The sequence below is a fragment of the Moschus berezovskii genome, chromosome 4 (assembly GCF_049115385.1).
Source record: "Moschus berezovskii isolate FMDL1 chromosome 4, NW_MosBer_1.0, whole genome shotgun sequence".
Lineage (NCBI taxonomy): Eukaryota > Metazoa > Chordata > Mammalia > Artiodactyla > Moschidae > Moschus > Moschus berezovskii.
In genome coordinates this window covers 77509576-77523031 of record NC_142463.1, presented here as the reverse complement: position 1 = coordinate 77523031, position 13456 = coordinate 77509576, and positions in this window count along the sequence as shown.

Below are 13456 nucleotides of genomic sequence, written 5' to 3'. Positions count from 1 at the left end.
CTCTCCTCTTTCACTTTCATCAAGAGGCTTTTGAGTTCCTCTTCACTTTCTGCCATAAGGGTAGTGTCATCTGCATATCTGAGGTTATTGATATTTCTCCCGGCAATCTTGATTCCAGCTTGTGCTTCTTCCAGCCCAGCGTTCCTCATGATGTACTCTGCATATAAGTTAAATAAGCAAGGTGACAATATAAAACCTTGACGTACACCTTTTCCTATTTGGAACAGGTCTGTTGTTCCATGTCCAGTTCTAACTGTTGCTTCCTGACCTGCATACAGGTTTCTCAAGAGGCAGCTCAGGTAGTCTGGGATTCCCATCTCTTTCAGAATGTTCCACAGTTTATTGTGATCCACACAGTCAAAGGCTTTGGCATAATCAATGAAGCAGAAATAGATGTTTTTCTGGAACTCTCTTGCTTTCTCCATGATCCAGCGGATGTTGGCAATTTGATCTCTGGTGTCTCTGCCTTTTCTAAAACCTGCTTGAACATCTGGGAGTTCACGGTTTACATCCTGCTGAAGCCTGGCTTGGAGAATTTTGAGTATGACTTTACTAGCGTGTGAGATTGGAGAAGGCAATGGCAAGCCACTCCAGTACTCTTGCCTAGAAAATCCCATGGATGGAGAAGCCTGGTAGGCTGCAGTCCATGGGGTCGCTAAGGGTCGGACACAACTGAGCGACTTCACTTTCACACATTGGAGAAGGAAATGGCAACCCACTCCAGTGTTCTTGCCTGGAGAATCCCAGGGACGGGGGAGCCTGGTGGGCTTCCGTCTATGGGGTCACACAGAGTCGGACACGACTGAAGTGACTAAGCAGCAGCAGCAGCAGCAGCGTGTGAGATGAGTGCAATTGTGCGGTAGTTTGAGCATTCTTTGGCATTGCCTTTCTTTGGGATTGGAATGAAGACTGACCTCTTCCAGTCCTGTGACCACTGCTGAGTTTTCCAAATCTGCTGGCATATTGAGTGCAGCACTTTCACAGCATCATCTTTCAAGACTTGTAATAGCTCAACTGGAATTCCATCACCTCCACTAGCTTTGTTCGTAGTGATGCTTTCTAAGGCCCACTTGACTTCACATTCCAAGATGTCTGGCTCTAGGTCAGTGATCACGTTATCGTGACTATCTTGGTCGTGAAGATCTTTTTTGTACAGTTCTTCTGTGTATTCCTGCCACCTCTTCTTAATATCTTCTGCTTCTGTTAGGGCCATACCATTTCTGTCCTTTATCGAGCCCATCTTTGCATGAAATGTTCCTTTGGAATCTCTAATTTTCTTGAAAAGGTCTCTTGTTTTTCCTATTCTGTTGTTTTTCTCTATTTCTTTGCATTGATCACTGAGGAAGGCTTTCTTATCTCTCCTTGCTATTCTTTGGAACTCTGCATTCAGATGCTTATATCTTTCCTTTTCTCCTTTGCTTTTCACCTCTCTTCTTTTCACAGCTATTTGCAAGGCCTCCTCAGACAGCCATTTCGCTCTCTTGCATTTCTTTTCCATGGGGATGGTCTTGGTCCCTGTCTCCTGTACAATGTCACGAACCTCCGTCCAGAGTTCATCAGGTACTCTATCAATCAGATCTAGTCCATTAAATCTATTTCTCACTTCCACTGTATAGTCATAAGGGATTTGATTGAGGTCATATCTGAATGGTCTAGTGGTTTTCCCTACTTTCTTCAATTAAAGTCTGAATTTGGCAATAAGGAGTTCATGATCTGAGCCACAGTCAGCTCTTGGTCTTGTTTTCGCTAACTGTATACAGCTTCTCCATCTTTGGCTGCAAAGAATATAATCAATCTGATTTCGGTGTTGACCATCTGGTGATGTCCATGTGTAGAGTCTTCTCTTGTATTGTTGGGAGTGGGTGTTTGCTATGACCAGTGCATTCTCTTGACAAAACTCTATTAGCCTTTGTCCTGCTTCATTCCGTGCTCCAAGGCCAAATTTGCCAGTTACTCCAGGTGTTTCTTGACTTCCTACTTTTGCATTCCAGTCCCCTATAATGAAAAGGACATCTTTTTTGGGTGTTAGTTCTAAAAGGTCTTGTAGGTCTTCATAGAACCGATTAACTTCGGCTTCTTCAGCATTATTGGTTGAATTACCAAACCTGAATGTATTACTTTGTCAACAAAGGTCCATCTAGTTAAGGCTATAGTTTTACCAGTAGTCATGTATGGATGTGAGAGTTAGACTATAAAGGAAGCTGAGAGCCAAAGAATTGATACTTTTGAACTGTGGTGTTGGAGAAGACTCTTGAGAGTCCCTTGGACTGCAAGGAGATCCAACGAGTCCATCCTAAAGGAGATCAGTCCTGGGTGTTCATTGGAAGGACTGATGCTAAAGCTGAAACTCCAATTTGGCCACCTGATGCGAAGAGCTGACTCATTTGAAAAGATCCTGATGCTGGGAAAGATTGAGGGCAGGAGGAGAAGGGGACGACAGAGGATGAGATGGTTGGATGGCATCAATGACTCAATGGACATGGGTATGGGTAGACTCCAGCAGCTGGTGATAGACAGGGAGGCCTGGCGTGCTGTTGTTCATGAGGTCGCTAAGAGTCGGACACAACTGAGTGACTGAACTGAACTGAATGTATCTTTAGGGACCCCTCAACACAGGGACCTGAGAGAAAAGAACAAATCTACAAATATAACCCATATCAGCTACTGAGAAAAGTCAACTGAATTTTGCCAAATATACAAATAATGAATTATAATATTGCACACTTGAAACTAATATAATATTGTATGCCAATTATTTTGTTGTTGTTTAGTCACTAATTGTGTCCGACTCTCTTGCGACCCCATGGACTGTAGCCCGCCAGGCTCCTCTGTCCATGCGATTTCCCAGGCAAGAATACTGGAGTGGGTTGCAATTCCTTCTCTACAGGATCTTCCCCACCCAGGGGTCAAACATGCATCATCTGCATTGGCAGGTGGGTTCTTTACCACTGAGCCACCTTGAAAGTCCTATGTCAATTATATATCAAAAAAGAAAAAGAAAAACCAAGTCCTCCATTTAAAAATATACATTGAAGTAATATAATGGCTTTAAAGAATGAAGTAATCAGTTCAGTTCAGTTCAGTCCCTCAGTCGTGTCCGACTCTCTGTGACCCATGAATCAGAGCACGCCAGCCCTCCCTGTCCATCACCAACTCCCAGAGTTCACTCAAACTCATGTCCATCGAGTCAGTGATGCCATCCAGCCATCTCATTCTCCGTCGTCCCCTTCTCCTCCTGCCCCCAACCTTTCCCAGCATCAGAGTCTTTTCCAGTGAGTCAACTCATCGCATGAGGTGGCCAAAGTATTGCAGTTTCAGCTTTAGCATCAGTCCTTCCAATGAACACCCAGGATTGATCTCTTCTAGAAGGGACTGGTTGGATCTCCTTGCAGTACAAGGGACTCTCAAGAGTCTTCTCCAACACCACAGTTCAAAAGCATCAATTCTTCGGCGATCAGCCTTCTTCATAATCCAACTCTCACATCCATACATGACCATGGGAAAAACCATAGCCTTGACTAGACGGACCTTGGTTGGCAAAGTAATGTCTCTGCTTTTTAATATACTATCTAGGTTGGTCATAACTTTCCTTCCAAGGAGTAAGTGTCTTTTAATTTCATGGCTGCAATCAACATCTGCAGTGATTTTGGAGCCCAAAAAAATAAAGTCTGACACTGTCTCCACTGTTTTTCCATCTATTTCCCATGAAGTGATGGGACCAGATGCCATGATCTTCATTTTCTGAATGTTGAGCTTCAAGCCAACGTTTTCACTCTCCTCTTTCACTTTCATCAAGAGGATTTTAGTTTCTCTCCACTTTCTGCCTTAAGGGTGATGTCACCGGCATATCTGAGGTTATTGATATTTCTCCCAGCAATCTTGATTCCAGTTTGTGCTTCTTCCAGCCCAGCGTTCCTCATGATGTACTCTGCATATAAGTTAAATAAGCAGGGTGACAATATACAGCCTTGACGTACTCCTTTTCCTATTTGCAACCAGTCTGTTGTTCCATGTACAGTTCTGACTGTTGCTTCCTGACCTGCATACAGGTTTCTCAAGAGGCAGGTCAGGTGGTCTGGGATTCCCATCTCTTTCAGAATTTTCCCCAGTTTATTGTGATCCACACAGTCAAAGGCTTTGGCACAGTCAATGAAGCAGAAATAGATGCTTTTTTTGTAACTCTCTTGCTTTCTCCATGATCCAGCGGATGTTGGCAATTTGATCTCTGGTGCCTCTGCCTTTTCTAAAACCAGCTTGAACATCTGGGAGTTCATGGTTCACATATTGCTGAAGCCTGGCTTGGAGAATTTTGAGCATGACTTTACTAGAGTTTGAGATGAGTGCAATTGTGCGGTAGTTTGAGCATTCTTTGGCATTGCCTTTCTTTGGGATTGGAATGAAAACTGATCTTTTCCAGTCCTGTGGCCACTGCCGAGTTTTCCAAATTTGCTGGCATATTGAGTGCAGCACTTTCAAAGCATCATCTTTCAAGATTTGAAATAGCTCAATTGGAATTCCATCACCTCCATTAGCTTTGTTTGTAGTGATGCTTTCTAGCTAAAAAGAGAAGACATACTAGCAAAGTAAATTACTTAAGAACAATATCCAGGTAACCCAGAGAAAAATAAGAAAAAATAGGAAATAAAAAGAAAACTACTTTAACTGACTTGAAAATATTTGAGAAGGTATTTTATCAAAAAATCTTCAATATAGGTTAATCAGAGAAAAATAAAAATCTCACAGAAAGTAAACATGTAGTTGAATAATTTAAAAAAAGCTTATTTTGAAAGTATGTTAAAAATACCTATGTTAAGTCATTATTTCTTAACACAGAGAAAATAACAAAGAAATTTGGAGGAAGTAATCAGACTTAGATAATAAATTCAGGTGGTTCTAAGTCTTGTAAATTCCAAAATGAGAGAGAGGACAAATAGAGAGGAATAAATTTTCAGGGAAAATGGAAGCAAAGTTTCCAGGGTAGAAAAGAATCATGGATCTTCAAATTAAGCTGTTCATAGTGAACATAATAAAAAAAGAAAGATTCAGAGACAGACATACTATCATGAAATTTCAGAGCCCAAGGATGAAGAAATAGTGTTAAAAGGTAGCAGAGAGGAAGAAAAAGTGCCAGCTATACAAGAATGTGATTTAGACTGGCATCTGATATCTCATCAGCAAAATTAAATTCTAGAAGGCAAAAAAGCAGATCTCCCAAATTTTTAATTAGAATTATTTTTAACCTTGAATTCTATACCCAAACTATTAATAAAATAGGTAGATAAATTATGTCTTCCCTGAAATGCAAGAATCAATTAACTATTTGGGGATTAGTCTTAACAAAAGGAGGCAGAAAAACAAGAAAAGGAAAATATTCACTGAAACGAATGATGAAACTAACCCAAGAATCCAGTAAAAAGGATCCCAGAGATGGCACTTTTATAAGAGTACCTGCCATAATTAGATTAGAAAATCACTGGATAAAAACAAAATTTTTAAAGGTGATCTGGAAGAACAGTGAAGTAAATGGCAAGGAACATAGAGCATAAGTAAACTTTTGGTACAGATGTTATGAGCAGTAAGGCATATATTTTTTCTCCAATAAGAAACACAAGAAAAAATGTAAAACTGTATAAGGTACTTATGGTACAGATAGGCAGAAAAGTAAAATACAGTAAAGTATTTGAAAATGAATAATGTGTAAGGAAAGAACCTCCTTTTGGTCTGGAGTGTCTTCTTATATTGGAATTTTGATGGTTTCAGCATACGAGCTTGCTTTGAGAGGAATCACATTTCTATGGCCTTAGTATGTAAATATCATATATTGTTCTTCAAATTTTGGAATAGACCTAGAAACAAAGCATGAGAGATTTCAAAATGATTATAGGATAAACAGTAGTGGGTTTGCATAGTGAATCTGTTCACTAATGAATTTCAGGCATCCCAATTCTTTCTGGTCATATAGTAGCTACACAGTAAGCATTTTTGATTGAATGTATAAAACTAGATATAAAAGAAGTTACAAAAACCATAATTGCTTACAAATTAGAATACTCTACAATATTTTGATAAATGAGATTTAAAAGAAAACAACAAACTATCTAGAAAGCAATTGCTATGGATTGAATGTTTGTGTACTCCTAAAATTTGTGTGTTGAAATTCTAAACCCCAATTGGATGGTAATAGTAGATGGGCCATTAGGAGGTGATTAGGTCATGGAAGGGAAACCTTCATAAATGGGATTTTTGTCTTGTAAGAAGAGACATGAAGAACTTCCCAGCATCAGAACTATGAGGATAAATGTTTGTTGTTTAAGCCACTCAGTCTATGGTATGGGCTTCCCTGGTGGCTCGTTGGTAAAGAATCCACCTGCAATGCAGAGACGTGGGTTCAATTCCTGGGTCAGGAAGATCCCTTGGAGAAGGAAATGGCAACCCACACCAGTATTCTTGCCTGGGAAATCCCATGGACAGAGCATCCTGGCATGCTGCAGTCCCTGGGGTCACAAAAGACTTGGACACAACTTAGCAACTAAGCAACAGTCTATGGTATATTTGTTATATTGTCTCAAACTGACTAAGACAGAAATGAAAGAAGACATTACACCAAATCTGCAGACCCAGGGAAGTCTGTATTCATGAGGAAATGTTTGGCTTTGTTTACATTTGTAAGTAAAGAAGAGAGGAAAACTAGAGAACAGAACAAAATAATTGAATACACACATTAAGATAGTTGGATGACATGGGGGTAGGGTGGGAGGAGGCTCAAGGAGGGAGTACATGTATATTACAGTACATGTATATTCATATTCTTTGGCAGAAATGAACACAACATTGTAAAGCAATTATCCTCCAATAAATATTTTTTAAAAGTTGAGTATACAATAAAAATATAATAATATTAACAAAGTATATAATAAAATCTAAAATAGTTAAAAGCAAAACAATAGGATAAAGTCAAAGTAAATACAAAGGGTACTTTTGTGAAAGACTAAGGAAAACAGATACTCTCCTTATTGGAATGGTAAAAAAGAGAGAAAACCAAATACACAAGATTAAGAATGACAGGAATAACCAGGAGGTTATATCTTAACACAGGAGGTTAAGATAACTATAAAAGAATATTGCATGAACGTTATGGCCACACATTTGAAAAACTGCAGAAAATAGATAGCTCCTGGCAAAGATCAATATTTATAAGAGAATGCCAAAGAAAACCAAAACGGCAAAAATATACACAGCTAGCACAGACACTACGACCTAAAAAGCTGACTAGCTACCAATGAAAAAAGCTACATAAGAAGACATTGTTAAGTGTGTCAGTTGTTGCATACAGATTGTAAGTGTGTCAGATACAGAACTAGGGATGTCACTCTAGAAATTCTATCCCCACAGAAGACTAAGAAAAGAAGCAAGGTTTAGCATGCAGAACATGAATTCAGAGAACTGGAAGCTGAGGAAGAGCTTCTCCTATAATCCTGGTGAAAAAGGGAAAGTTGTTAGTCAGTCAGTTGTGTCCGACTCTGTGCAACCCCATGGACTTCAAACTCAGCAGGCTCCTCTGTCCATGGGATTCTCCAGGCAAGAATACAGGAGTAGGTTGTCATTCACTTCTCCAGGGGATCTTTTCAACTCAGTGATCAAACTCGGGTCTTCTACATTGCAGGCAGATTCTTTACTGCCTGAGTCTCCAGGGAAACCCTATATTCCTGATAAAGATGGCAAAATGAAACATCTAAGAACCCTGGGCAAAAACCCCCAGCTGTCTGTAAGAGTTTGGGAAGAAACTGCCAGATTTAGCTGCTTGAGCTTTAAACTCTTACTCAGGAACAGTGATGACAATTTCCAAAAACTGCTGATTTATGGGGCTAATTCTATTACGCTGAGCAGCTTCACTGCCACTGAGCTTAGGAGAAGAAAATGTAGCTGATAGTACTGAATATGGTTTGATCCAAAAGTCAACATACTGGACTTCCCTGGTGACTCAATAGTAAAGAACCTGCCTACTATTACAGGAGACATGAGTTTGATCCCTGGTCTGGGAAGATCCAGTATACCGCAGAGCAACTAAGCCTGTGCTCTAGTGGCTGGGAACTGCAACTACTGAAGCCAGGGCACCCTAGAACCCGTGCCCCTTAACAAGAGAAGCCACCACAAGGAGAAGCCCAAGCACCACAACTGCAGAGCAGCCCCTACTCGTCACAACTAGGATAAAGCCCTGTATAGCAACAAAGACCCAGCACAGCCAAAAATAAATCAATAAAATTATTTTAAAAATAAATGAAAGTCAACACACCAGACAGATAAAATGAATGCCTTTTATTCTCATGCTCTGTAAGACTAATTGTTAAAGTTTTTCACATCAACATACTCCAAATATGACAATTTCCATTTGTGACTATTAAAAAAAACTTTTATCAAAAACATTTTCGACTTACATTGTTATTTGATGCAATTACTGGGCAATCTTTTGTATTTCAAAAAGAAATTTTCCATAAAGGTTTTCTTTATTAGTGTTTTAAAAAATCAATTTAGAGTACAAAAGCAGTGACTCATATTTTATTTTGATATTATTTGTCAGTTCAGTTGACAATTGAGTAGCTTTTAAAAAGTAATTGATGTTAGTGCTTTAGGAATTGAAATATTATGGATAGATCATGTGAAAGAAAGTGAAGTGGCATTTGCCTTTCATTAGTATCTATAAATGTAAAAAGAAAAGTAGAATCTGAAGGTGGTACAAACTCTAGTATATGAGTATATAATAAAGTCAAAATCTTTTGAAAAATAATAGCAATCTTTTCAACAGAATTAACTTTTTCACATGGTATCACATTTTAAATTCACAAAAGAAAAATAATCATTCAGAATAATTATGAACATTTATGCGTTCACTTAAGTAATTAATATATAGATAATTCCAATTTTCCAGTGTTAGTAAGTTTCAGTAAAACTTTAGAAAAATGAAGCAATTTCAGTTTAGTGTAAGAATTCAATTGTTTCTTCCAACTTTAAAAATGTTCTATTATAACCAATTTGCTTCAAACTTAAACAGTGAGTGACATGGAAATGACTACATCAATTCTTTTTAACCCATAACATATAAACATTTTTATTCATTTGGACCCTTAGGATGAAAATACCCTTCACCACAATAATGCTTAACAATACCTCCTTATAGGGGATATTAGAGGCTTCCCTTGGTGGCTCAGCAGTACAGAATCTGCCTGCATTGCAGGAGACCGGGGTCCGATCCCTGGGTCGGGAAGATACTCTGGAAGAGGGTATGGCAACTCATTCCAGCAACTCTTCCCATGGATAGGGGAGCCTGACAGGCTACAGTCCATAGGGTCATACAGAGTCGGACACAACTGAAGTGACTAAGCAGCAGCAGCAGGGGATATTAGAGTGTTATGATTAAGTATGTGGGCTCTGGATTCAGCATGCCTGCTGTAAAATTCTGACTTTGTTCCTTCCCAACTATGTGCTAATTATTTAACATCTTCAAGCTCTATATTTCTCATTTCTAAAGTGGAAATAATAATAGTTGGAAGAACTGAATGAAATAACCTATGAGAAACACTTAGGAAAATACCTTGCAAACAGTAAGTACCAAATGAATACTAGTTATTACTATGGAGAGAATGCCATGCCTATGTTTAGAGGACCCCATGGGAACATGCTATGACCTGACAGGACTACAAAACTCTCTGCCTCCAAACAGCTTTTGTCTGCAATTAAAGGCCACATAGTAGAGCGGATTTTATATACTGGATTTTATATTTTATATACTGGATTTTATAATACATTGGAACCTGTCTCTTACAAACTATGCGACTTTAGAAAACGTACCTAAAATAGCTACACAGTTTACTTTACTGAAAAGATCAAAGTGGATCATATGCATGATCCACATAGGTTCATATATATATCATTAGGATTGAATATAATTGTTCCCAGTCAGGTTTACATCTTTGGATTAGGGCAATATTTCTCAAACTTTTTTTTTTTTTTAAGATGAGGCATTCCCCATTCAAATGAATTCTTACAAAGCTCCAGCTTGACTTAGGTCACCCTAAGTCATTAGTAACTTGATTGAAGTGGACCGATTTAGCTCATTTTTTGCTTTTTGAGGTCGCTAAAGTTTTCTCTAGCTTTCTGACATATTCTTTATAAATCAGCTCTAGTACCATATTTTCTGTAAGAAGAAAGCATCTAACAAAATATATTAGTCTCAGGGTCCAGTGGAGTAAAACAAACCAAAACCCCAATGAAGCAAATTCATAAAGGGAATTTAACAGAAAGAAATAGTTACCCAGGTATTATAAGGCCAACACATGAAAACGCAGAATATGGGTTACCAAGAAATAGTATCTTCAGAAAGAAGCTGCCACACAAAACTGGGAAAACAGAGACAAGGTAGGAGTATTCAGAACCTAAAAACAAAGATGTATGGATCTACGGAACTGAGCTTGAGTCCTATAGATGGAACCCGCCTGGCTGCTGATGGCTCTTATGAAGAACAAAGATGAATATGGTGTGGGAGTCTTGAAAGTATCTAGAAGCTGAAACCAATTCCTGCTGCTGTGGCAACACTCCATTGCTAAGAAACACTGCCAAGCTCAGCAAGAAACACACAAAGGAGGAAGTCCCTTGTCTCCTCCTCCTGCCTCTCCTCTTGTCTTCTTCTTCAGATGACATACAGTCCCAGGCTGAGTTAGAGAGAAATTATGAAAGAGTGAATCTGGAGCTAAGAGATAACAGCTAAACAATGTGCACACAGAATTAGTTACCTTTTCCTTCTTTACATTCTTGTTTTGCAATACCTTGTTTATATTTGCTACTTTGACAGATTATGATTCTATTTGGAGGTATCACTCATCCATGAGACTCAGTTCAGTATAGTTAATATGAGTACAATGAACACTCATGGAGTGGCTGTTATTTCTAACCAGTCAGATGTTGATGTTATAAAGGTGACTATGATGCGATTTCGTTCTTGTAAACTGGGACTGTAACCTGATGTTTTCAATACAACGAAATACAAACACAGTGATTACCTGGCTACTAATAGGCCCAGAAGAGGAACAATTTGTCAAGTCTCTAGCAGGAAAGAATAATTTCAAAAAAAGACATGAAAAAAGGATGCTTGAATGGAAGTTGAGTTTAATCTTGACAGATGAGGATAGGTGCAGAGGTGATAGCTTGGACAATTAGTTATATTAGAGCATAAACTGTAACCTAAGGAATGAGAAGACTGGAGATATAGACAGGGATTGTGCCTTGTTTCTACATATAACTCCAATCATTTGTGTGATGTCAGATTACATATTTAAACATTCAATAAATACTTGGACAGGCAACATGGGGAGTCGTGGGTGGACGTGGAGTACATCTCTCTCCATGTATACAGCAGGAATATAACTTCAGACACAGAAGTGCATGCAGAACACCAACTGAGAGTGGACAGGAGTACCTGACCAGTAGAAAAGAATACATAGAACCATGCAAAACTTGGTAGGATGAAGGAACTAGGGGGAAAAACAGGAGTGTTAGCCCCTAGTTCCAACATAGGAGCAACTCAATACATAAGACAAACACTAACAGATTTAAAAGGAGAAATTGACAGCAACACAATAATAGTAGGAAATTTTAACACTTCATTCACAACAATGGACAGATCATCAAAACAGAAAATTAATGAGGAAACACAAGTCTTAAATGATACATTAGATGAGATGGATCTCATTGATATCTTTAGGACATTCCATCCAAATGCAGGAGTGCGGCCGAGAGGAGCTACCCCACATCCGAGGTAAGGAGCAGCAGCTGCACTTTGTTGGAGTAGCCATGAAGAGACTCCACGTCCAAAGTAAGAGAAATCCAAGTAAGACAGTAGGCACTGAGAGAGCGGATCAGAGGCAGACAGACTGAAACTACAATTACAGACAACTAGCCAATCTGATCACATGGACCACAGGCTTGTCTAACTCAATGAAACTAAGCCATGCCATGTGGGGCCACCCAAGACAGCTGGGTCATGGTGGAGCGGTCTGACAGAATGTAGTCCACTGGAGATGGGAATGGCAAACCACTTCAGTATTCTTGCCTTGAGAACCCCATGAACAGTAGGAAAAGGCAAAAAGATAGAACACTGAAAGATGAACTCCCCAGGTTGGTAGGTGCCCAATATGCTACTGGAGATCAGTAGAGAAATAACTCCAGAAAGAATGAAGAGATAGAGTCAAAGTAAAATCAGTACCCAGTTGTGGATGTGACTGGTGATGGAAGCGAAGTCTGATGCTGTAAAGAGCAATACTGCACAGGAATCTGAAATGTTAGGTCCATGAATCAAGGCAAATTGGAAGTGGTCAATCAGGAGATGACAAGAGTGTTTTTCGACATTCTAGGAATCAGCAAACTAAGATGGACTGGAAAGGGTAACTTTAACTCACATGACCATTATATCTACTATTGTGGTCAGGAATCCCTTAGAAATGGAGTAGCCATCATAGGCAACAAAAGAGTCCGAAATGCAGTACTTGGATGCAATCTCAAAAACGACAGAATGATCTCTGTTCGTTTCCAAGGCAAACCATTCAATATCACGGTAATCCAAGTCTATGCCCCGACCAGCAAAGAAGCTGAGGTTGAACAGTTCTATGAAGACCTACAAGACCTTCTAGAACAAACACCTAAAAAAGTTGTCCTTTTTATTATAGGGGACAGGAATGCAAAAGTAGAAAGTCAAGAAGCACCTGGTGTAATAGGCAAATTTGGCCTTGGAATACAGAATGAGGCAGGGCAAAGGCTATTAGAGTTCTGCCAAGAGAATGCACTGGACATAGCAAACACCCTCTTCCAACAACACAAGAGAAGACTCTACACATGGACATCACCTGATGGTTGACACCGAAATCAGATTGATTATATTTCTTGCAGCCAGAGATGGAGAAGCTGTATACAGTCAGCAAATACAAGACTGGGAGCTGACTGTGGCTTAGAAGATGAACTCTTTATTGCCAAACACAGACTGAAATTGAAGAAAGTGGAAAAAACCAATAGACCATTCAGGTATGACCTAAATCAAATCCCTTATGATTATACAGTGGAAGTGAGAAATAGATTTAAGGGACTAGATCTGACAGATAGAGTGCCTGATGAACTCTGGATGGAGGTTCGTGACATTGTACAGGAGACAGGGACCAAGACCATCGCCATGGAAAAGAAATGCAAAAAAGCAAAATGGCTGTCTGAGGAGGCCTTACAAATAGCTGTGAAAAGAAGGAAAGCGAAAAGCAAAGAAGAAAAGGAAAGATACAAGCAGCTGAATGCAGAGTTCCAAAGAATAGCAAGGAGAGATAAGAAAGACTTCCTTGGCGATCAATGCAAAGAAATAGAGGAAAACAACAGAATAGGAAAGATTAGAGGTCTCTTCAAGAAAGTTAGAGATACCAAGGGA